We start from the raw sequence: 8,422 nt of genomic DNA, 5'->3' as shown, positions 1-8,422 counted from the left end.
GCTGCACAAGGAAGGCGGTGTCTTGTCAGGAGTAGGGAGATAGCGAGAAGGGTGGGGAAAGACTCTGGTATTCAAAAAGAAAAACAAAAAACAATGGGAGGAAAACAGCACAAAAATGTAGTGAGAGTTGTAGCAATGGTTCCCCATCACTCAAAGGGTAAAAGGCAGCTTCTCAGCTTGTCACGTGGAAATAGGCAAGACCTAGCTTCTTCGCCCCTTCACCAGCCTCATCTTCCACCTCTGCCTGGGATTTCCTGTTCGCCATTGCAAGTCCTCTCCTCCCCTTGCACTGTGAATTCCTGCTCTTCCTTCAGCCCTCAAATCAGATTATCACCTCCTCCAGGAAGCCTTCCCCAATTTCCTAGATTGGATTTGGTGCTCTTTTGCTGGTTATCTCTAACCACTAGAAGGAAATGGCAACCCATTCCAGTACTCTTGCCTGGAAAATCCTATGGACGGAGGAGCCTGGTAGTCTACAGTCCATGGGGTCGCAAAGAGTCGGACACGACTGAGCGACTTCACTTCTTGTAGCCACTTACACTTCATTGTAGCTACCCTATGCTGTAATTATTTATTTGCACTTTGTGTCCCTTGCTAAACTTGCTGCTCCTTCAGGGCAAAGCCTGAATCTGATTATATCTTCATACCCTGGCAGGTGTGTGACTCACAATAAATGTGTAACAAATAAATAACATAACATCCCATGTGCTAAGCATATATCTGCCTCAGGACTTTTCGGTTTACTGTTCCCTGTGCCTGTGATGGGCTACTTCCAGACAGTCCCACCCATTTGTGTCTCTGCTCAAATGTTACCACCTCAGAGAAGCCTTCCCTGGCCACTCTGTCTAAGACAATATCCCCAATCACTCCCTGCTTGGGGCTTCCCTGTAGCTCAGATGGTAAAGAATATGCCTGCAATGCAAGAGACTGGGGTTCAATCCTTGGGTTGGGAAGATCCCCTGGAGAAGGGCATGGCAACCCACTCCAATATTCTTGCCTGGAGAATCCTGTGGACAGAGGAGCCTGGTGAGCTACAGTCCATGGGGTTGCAAAGAATCAGACATAATTGAGTGACTAACACTACACCAATTCATGGGGTCGCAAAGAGTCGGACACGACTGAGCGACTGAACTGAACACTACAACACACTACTACACCACACTACTACTACTACTGCTCCCTTACCCTGCCTACTATTATCTGACATATTTTTCTTTGTTGATCATCTCCCACTATACTGCAAACTCCAGAGCTCAAGAACTTTCTCTCATTCATTACTGTATCCCCAGGATCTAAAATAATGCCTGGCATAGTAGATACTCAATAAATGTCTATTTTATTTATTTTATTTGGCTGCACTGCATGGCATGCAGCATTTTAGTTCTCTGACCAGGGATCGAACCTGTGCCCCCTACATTGGAACCATGGAGCCCTAACCACTGGACCACCAGGAAACTCCTCACAATAAATGTTTGTGGAATGCATAAATGGCATGGAAAGAAGTGATGGAGGAATTTTGGAATGTAGTGATGGGGAGAAGAGGTTGAAAATACTATAAAATAGAGAATGCATAAATGGAAGGTACAGGTCCCCAAGGCCAGACTTGGCCACATCCGGTATGGGAGTGAAGACAGAATCCAGACTCAGGAAGGAAGGGAGGGAGCAGGATGAGAGCCAGGTAGAACTCCGGAGCAAGGTCCTCAGGGAATAGAGCTCTCCTGGGAAAGCTCCAGTTTAGGTTGAGGAAATAGGATGGGCCGGAGGCTGAGGAGTTTACTCAGATCTAAAGATAATATCCACCCCAAGCCCAGGCCTCTTTTGGCCAGATGGTGCTAGAGGAGCCTAGGCATCTGTTCCTCTGTAAATTATCCGTGCTGCCTCCTGCCTGTCTTCTCTGGTGACAGCCGGAACAATTGTCCAGGAATTCCATCTGCTCCCCTGTCCTTCTCCCCTCCACAGCTCATCAACATTTCAGAGTGGAGAGGTGTCCCCTTTCCCTGGGCTCGAGGGTTGGGAGTCGGATTTGTCCCTTGGTGGAACTGGCCTCAAGCACTCACTCCTTGAACAACACAACAAATAAAACCTCAGCAGAGATTCCCAGGCCCCTGGAAGGAGAGGTCAGCCATCCTTATTTCTCATCCTGTCTATGTTTTTCAATCCCATCCAACTTTGTATTGTTATTAATTTAATAAACTTATACTAAATGAATCAATTATATTGGTTCTTGCAGAGCTTTTCAAATAAGGGTTCCCAATCATTGTACATTTCTTTTTTTATTATTTAATTGGAGGCTAATTACTTTACAATATTGTGGTGGTTTTTGCCATACATCATTGTACATTCCTGCATGTGTGTGTGCTCAGTCACCCAGTCGTGTCTGACTCTGTGAGACCCTGTGGACCATAGCTCTCCGGGCTCCTCTGTCCATGGGATTTTCCCGGCAAGAATACTGGAGTGGGTTGCCATTTCCTTCTCCAGGGGATCTTCCTGACCCAGGGTTCGAACCCGCGTCTCCTGAATTGCAGGTAGATTCTTTACCACTAAGCCACCTGGGAAGCCACATTTCTGCATGTTTCCCTTTAAATTGCCCATACAGGGACTTCCTTGTGGTTCAGTGGCTAAGGCTCCTTCCTCCCAATGCCGGGGGCCTGGGTTTGATCCCTGATCAAGGACCTAAATCTCACTTGCCACAACTAAGAGTTTGCACGGCACAGGAAAGATGGAAGATCCCACAGGCTGCAACTGAGACCCAGCACAGCCAAATAAATACATATTTCTTTAAAAATAATTTTAAAATTACCCATACAGTACTTTCAAAATGTGACATTTGTTGTGATATAAGACCACAACAGATTATTTTGAAATGACTTTTACTGTTTTCTGAAAGGAATCTGCCTGAAGGAAGAAAGAGAAAAGAAAGATCGTCTCTCTACCTTTCCCGAAATTGTCTTGGGATCCATAGGGAGAGGAAAGTCCGTGAACTGTCAGGTAAACAAATTTAGTGTAAATAAACCTGAAAAACTATTTAAGTTTATAGTTTGTAAGCAGGGAAAGTGGCAGTAAACATAAACATGTCTTTGAAAAGAAAAGAAGTCACAGTCCTCCAGAGTTTTTAACTTTTAGCATAAGCAAGATAAAGTTATTTTTACTATGAAGGAACTGGTTGACATCATCACTCCTCTCTTTGTGGGTGTGCAAATGAACAAGTGTGTGTGGCTTTTTAAAAAATGTTTATTTATTTGGCTGCACCGAGTCTTAGTTGGCAGCATGCAAGATCTTCCATCTTCGCTGTGGCATGCAAACTCTTAGTTGGGGTATGTGGGATCTGGTCCCCTGACCAAGGTTCAAACCCAGGCCCCCTACATTGGGAGCATGGGGTCTTAGCCACTGGGCCACCATCATGGGAAGTCCCTGTTATGTTAGCTTGCAGGGCCTTAAACCATATTCAGTCATTTGAGTTGCAACTGACTTTATCTACTAATAGTTTAGGAGGCTGTCGTCTTGTTTGTGACCTGATTAGACATGCTGAACTCCATTTACATGTTTTTTCTGACAATGCTTTCAAAACCTCAAGAGGTCATAACTTAGTCTGCTTCCCTAGATTTAAGTTATACACATTTCATAATTCTTCTATCTATTAATAGAATACCACAGCTGCCACCCTGGTGGATACGCTTTTATTACATTTAAATGTCTTTTTTCCTATCTCTGGATGTTGAATTTGATGTAAGTCTAAGAAATGTAATTTTAAAGACCTTGAAACTGGATAGGATCTTGCGTTCTTTAATATTCTTAAAGCCTCTTAACTGTTAAAGATAAGGCAGGAACTCAAACAAATATTTCTATACTGATATATAGAATGATGCTATGCATGGCAGGATTATGACAACAGCCAAAAGGTGGAAGCAACCCAATTGTAAAGGACAAATGGATTAACAAAATGTGGCATATACATACAATGGAGTACTTTTTAGCCATTAAAAGGAAATTCTGACACATGCTACAACACAGATGCACCTTGAAGACACTGCAATATGTACAATAAATCAGTCACAAAAGGACGAACACTCCATGATTCCACTCTTAGGAGAGGCCTAGCGTATTCAGGTTCTTAGAGACTGAAAATAGAACGGTGGTTGCCAGGTGCTGGGGAATAGGGGAGTTAGTGTTTAATGGGTACCGAGTTTCAGTTTGGGAAGATGAAAAATTCTGGACCTGGATAGTGGTGATTGTACAACAAGGTGAATGTTGGCGATCATTGTTAATGCCACTGAACTGTACGCTTAAAATTAGCTAAAGGGACCTCCCTGGTGGTCCAGTGGCTAAGCCTCTGAGCTCCCAATGCAAGGGGCCCGGGTTCAATGCCTGGTCAGGGAACTAGATCCCACATGCCATAACTAGGAGCTCATATGCACAACTAAAGTTCCTGTGTGTTGCAACTAAGATCTGGCACAGCCAAATAAATATATATATATTTTTTTTTAATAAAAAAATTTCTGTGCTCTGTTTATTCATCTCCCCCACTCCCACTTCTACCAGCAACCAACCACTAATCTTTAAAAAAAAGTTGGCTAAAATGGAAAATGTCATAAATATTTTACCACAATAAAAACATTTCCAGTAAAAAGTTATTTTTAAATACACAACCCATACATCTTTATATGATACTGAGTTTTGTGTTCTGGCTTCTGGTGGAGTCCCACCATAGTCAGCTCCAAGGCTGGGACTCCTTAAGGGCAGGGCTTATTTCCCACATTCAGACTTCAGGCAAATGCTTCCCTTCTCAGACTTCGGTTTTGAGTCCTGGGCAAGCTCAAAAAGGTGCGGAAGCAATAGCTTATCTCCATTTCTGGACCACACTGGGGCCCATTCATTAGGCCTTACTTCATTCTGACCCATCAGCTGGGTAGTTCTGCCACCCCCTGTCTCTTTGCCAAATCACAAGGGCTTCCATCCATCCCAGGTGTGCATTGACACTCGGCCTCAAACGTGTATGCTGTCCTACAGATCAAGTGATTGGGGCTTCTACATGAAATGTGAAAAGAGGGGCCCAGCTCCCAGAGCCTTCAAGGAAAACTCTGGGGATGGCTCCTTTAGCAGCTGCTGGAGGGGCTAGAGCAGGACCTGCCTGGGCTATCGCCTCCCCCACCCATCATGGGCACTGGGTGCTGTGTGAACACTTGGTGCCACTGAGCTTTACACTCATAGTTCTAGATGTGGGTGAGCCTCTTGTCCTTCCAGACTTGTGCACAGGAACTGCACACTCTCATGGCTCCAAATAGAGGCATCCCCTCTCTTGACATGTGGACATGAGCCCTGTGACTGCACTTAGCTCATCAGCAGGCAAAGCATCCCTCTCTGCCACTTCTCAACTAACCCCGAAGCCCACAGTCAGCATCAACCGTAGTTCAGCTTCCTCCCTTTCCCTGAGCAGGTATCCCAGATACCCCAAGCATGGCATCTGGGGCCTGAGTCTTGGCACTCCAGCCCCTGAGGCACATAATAAGCCCTCCCTTCCCCCTCCCCCACAGTCAAACAAAGCCAAAAGGAGGGGCACAATAGCTGGTTTAGTTTTCAGGCCTTGAGCAGCTGCCTCCACTCCTGCTCTGAGGGAGAGGTAGGGGTGGAGGACAGGAAGCAGCCAGAGGGGGAGGGCATTTGTGCAGGGCCCTGGGCTGGCAGAAAGCCCCAGCGAAGGGTGGGACTACACAAACATGCCTGACTCCCTACCTGCACCAACCCAGCTTCCCTCTGCAGCCCCGGCTTGGTGGACTGGCCAGAACTGGCTTGGGGAAGCCGTGACAGGACGGAACAAGCAGGCAGATGATTGTCCCTTACCTGGTGAGGACAAGGGTCAGGCCTGCATGCCCCTGGGTCTCCACGAGGTCTTAACCCTGCAGGTGCACCCGGACCCCTGTTTACATGGAGTGGGTGTGCCTGCCCTACTAGACTGTCAGCTACTTGAGGTCAAGGCCCAGTATCTGTTTTCATTCGTATTAATTCATGCACACATTTGACTGATGCTTACTGAGTGTGTGGGGTCCTTTCCCAGCTCCTGACCACATGCTAGGCTCTGCCAGGGAGAAAGAGAAATATCTGTGGGTGGGTCCATGAATGTGCAAATAAATGAGGCTTTCCTCTTGTTCCACATTCTCTTGTCTCTGCGTCTTCATTTGGTGTTGGTAATATACAAAACTTTTGGTTTGAAAGGAAGTTAGGGAGAGAGGAAGGGGACTTGGGGACCTGCCCCCAAGGTGATAGGTGGGAAGGCCAAGAAAGATGAATCCACATGGTTGGGGGCCCTGGAGGAGAGGTTGACTGTCTGGTACTCAGAAAGGAAATGCTCCGGAAAGTGGGGAATCCAGAAGGTTGGAAGATTGGGTATTCTAAAGCAATAGTTACTGGTGGGGTCTGGGATCAAAGCCAGAAATGAACCTCAGATGTCTACTAGCACCCTTCTAAAACAGGCCACTCACTAATCAGGCAGGCTTAGGAGAACCCCAAAGTCATCACGTTTTTTAGCCTAAGTGTTCCCAAAGTCTTCCAAAGAGTAGCCACTAAGTTGTACTGTGAAGCAGAAATCAAAGCCAAGGGTTGATTAGCACCAGATAGCCCATACCAATCAGTTTTCACAAGGATAAGAGCAGGGCTGTGATGGACTTCCCTGGTGGTCCAATGGGTAGGACTCCATGCTTCCACTGCAGGGAGCACAGGTTCAATCCCTGGTCGGGGAACTAAGATTCCGCATGTCACAAGGTGCAGCCAAAAAAGAAAAAAGAAAATCAAAGTCCTTGCCCTCACAGAGTTTATAATCTAATGGAAGGAGCCAGCCAATATATAAACATGCTAATAGATATATAGGCCAGGTGGGGATAAGAATTATGGAGAAAAATTAAGTAGGGGAATGGAAATATGCCTGGGGTAGAAACGGGGTTATTCTATAGTGTAACTGGGGAGGGCCTCTTTGCTAAAATGAAATTTGAACAGAGGACTGAATGAAATGAGGGAGTGAACTATGAAAATATCTGAGTAAGAGCATTACAGGCAGAAGGATCAGCTAGTGCAAAGGTCCTGAGGCAGAGAACATGCTTGATGTGTTCAAAGATCAACACAGAGGCCAATTTAGCTGGAGCAGAGCAAGGATGGGGAATGTAGGGGACAAGGTCAGATGAGATCCATTGGAAGGGTTTGAGCAGAGATGTGACAATCTGACCTCTACCTTTTAAATAAACTTTTTAAGGACTTCCCTGGCAGTCCAGTGGTTAAGACTCCACACTTCCCATGCAGGGGATGTGGGTTCAATATCTGGTTGGGGAACTAAGATCCCACATGCTTCAGGACATGACCAAAAAAACCCAAACTTTTTATTTTGAGTAATTTGCAATTTACAGGACAATTGTAAAGCGAGTTCCCATATAGCATTCACCCAGTTTATCCTAGTATTAACATTATACAGTATTGTGGTACATTTGTCAAAACTATGAAGTCAGGGCTTCCCCAGTGGCTCAGTGGTAAAGAATCCCCCTGCCAGCGCAGGAGACACAGGTTTGATCCCTGGTCCAGGAAGATCCCACAAGCTGCATGGCAACTAAGCCTGTGTACCACAGCTGTTGAGCCGGTGCTCTAGAGCCCAAGAGCCACAACTACTGAGCCCATATGCCCCAGCTGCTGAAGCCTACAACCTCTGCAGCCTGTGCTCTGAAACAAAAGAAGCCACAACAATGAGAAGCCTGCTCACCACAGCTAGAGAATAGTCCCCACTGGCTGCAACAAGAGAAAAGCCTGTGCAGCAATGAAGACCCAGGACAGCCCAAAATAAATAAATAAAACTATTGTTTAAAAATTGTGAAGCCAGCACTGGTACTTTGTGCAAACTAAACTCCAGACTTTATCCAGACTTCACCAGTTTTTCCACTAATGATTTGTTTTTCTGTTTCAAGATTCAATTTAGAAACCACATGGCATTTAGCCAGCTTCCACTTTACCAGGATCACCATGGCTGCTACACGATAATAGAAGACCCATTAGGAAGCTGTCACAGTCATCCAGGAGGTAAATAGTGGTGCTTGACCCAAGTGTTAGAGGTCAGATTGTGGAAAGCGAACAAATTCTCAGTTGAAGGCAGAGTCAACAGGATTTGCAGGACATGGGATGTGAGAGAATGAAGAGAGTTAAGTATGATGCCAAGGATTTTAGCCTAAAACACTTGGCCATTCACTGATACAGGTGAGACCGACATAGGAAGCCATCTGGGGCTGAAATCAGGACTCCGTCTTTGGAAATGCCAACTCTGAGTCACCTATTGGAGAATCCCAGCTGGAGATGTCAATCGAGCAGGCAGTTGGATACATGAGTCTGGATTTTAAGGATCCATCTTAAGTTGGAAATATAAACTTGGGAGTGATTAGCTTACAGCTAGTAT

This window comes from Bos grunniens, chromosome 23, assembly GCF_055505025.1.
Source record: "Bos grunniens cultivar Pamir isolate PY7600 chromosome 23, Bosgru_T2T1.0, whole genome shotgun sequence".
NCBI classification, from domain to species: Eukaryota; Metazoa; Chordata; class Mammalia; order Artiodactyla; family Bovidae; genus Bos; species Bos grunniens.
The sequence above is the reverse complement of the archived record's forward strand: the minus strand, read 5'-3'. Positions refer to the sequence as shown.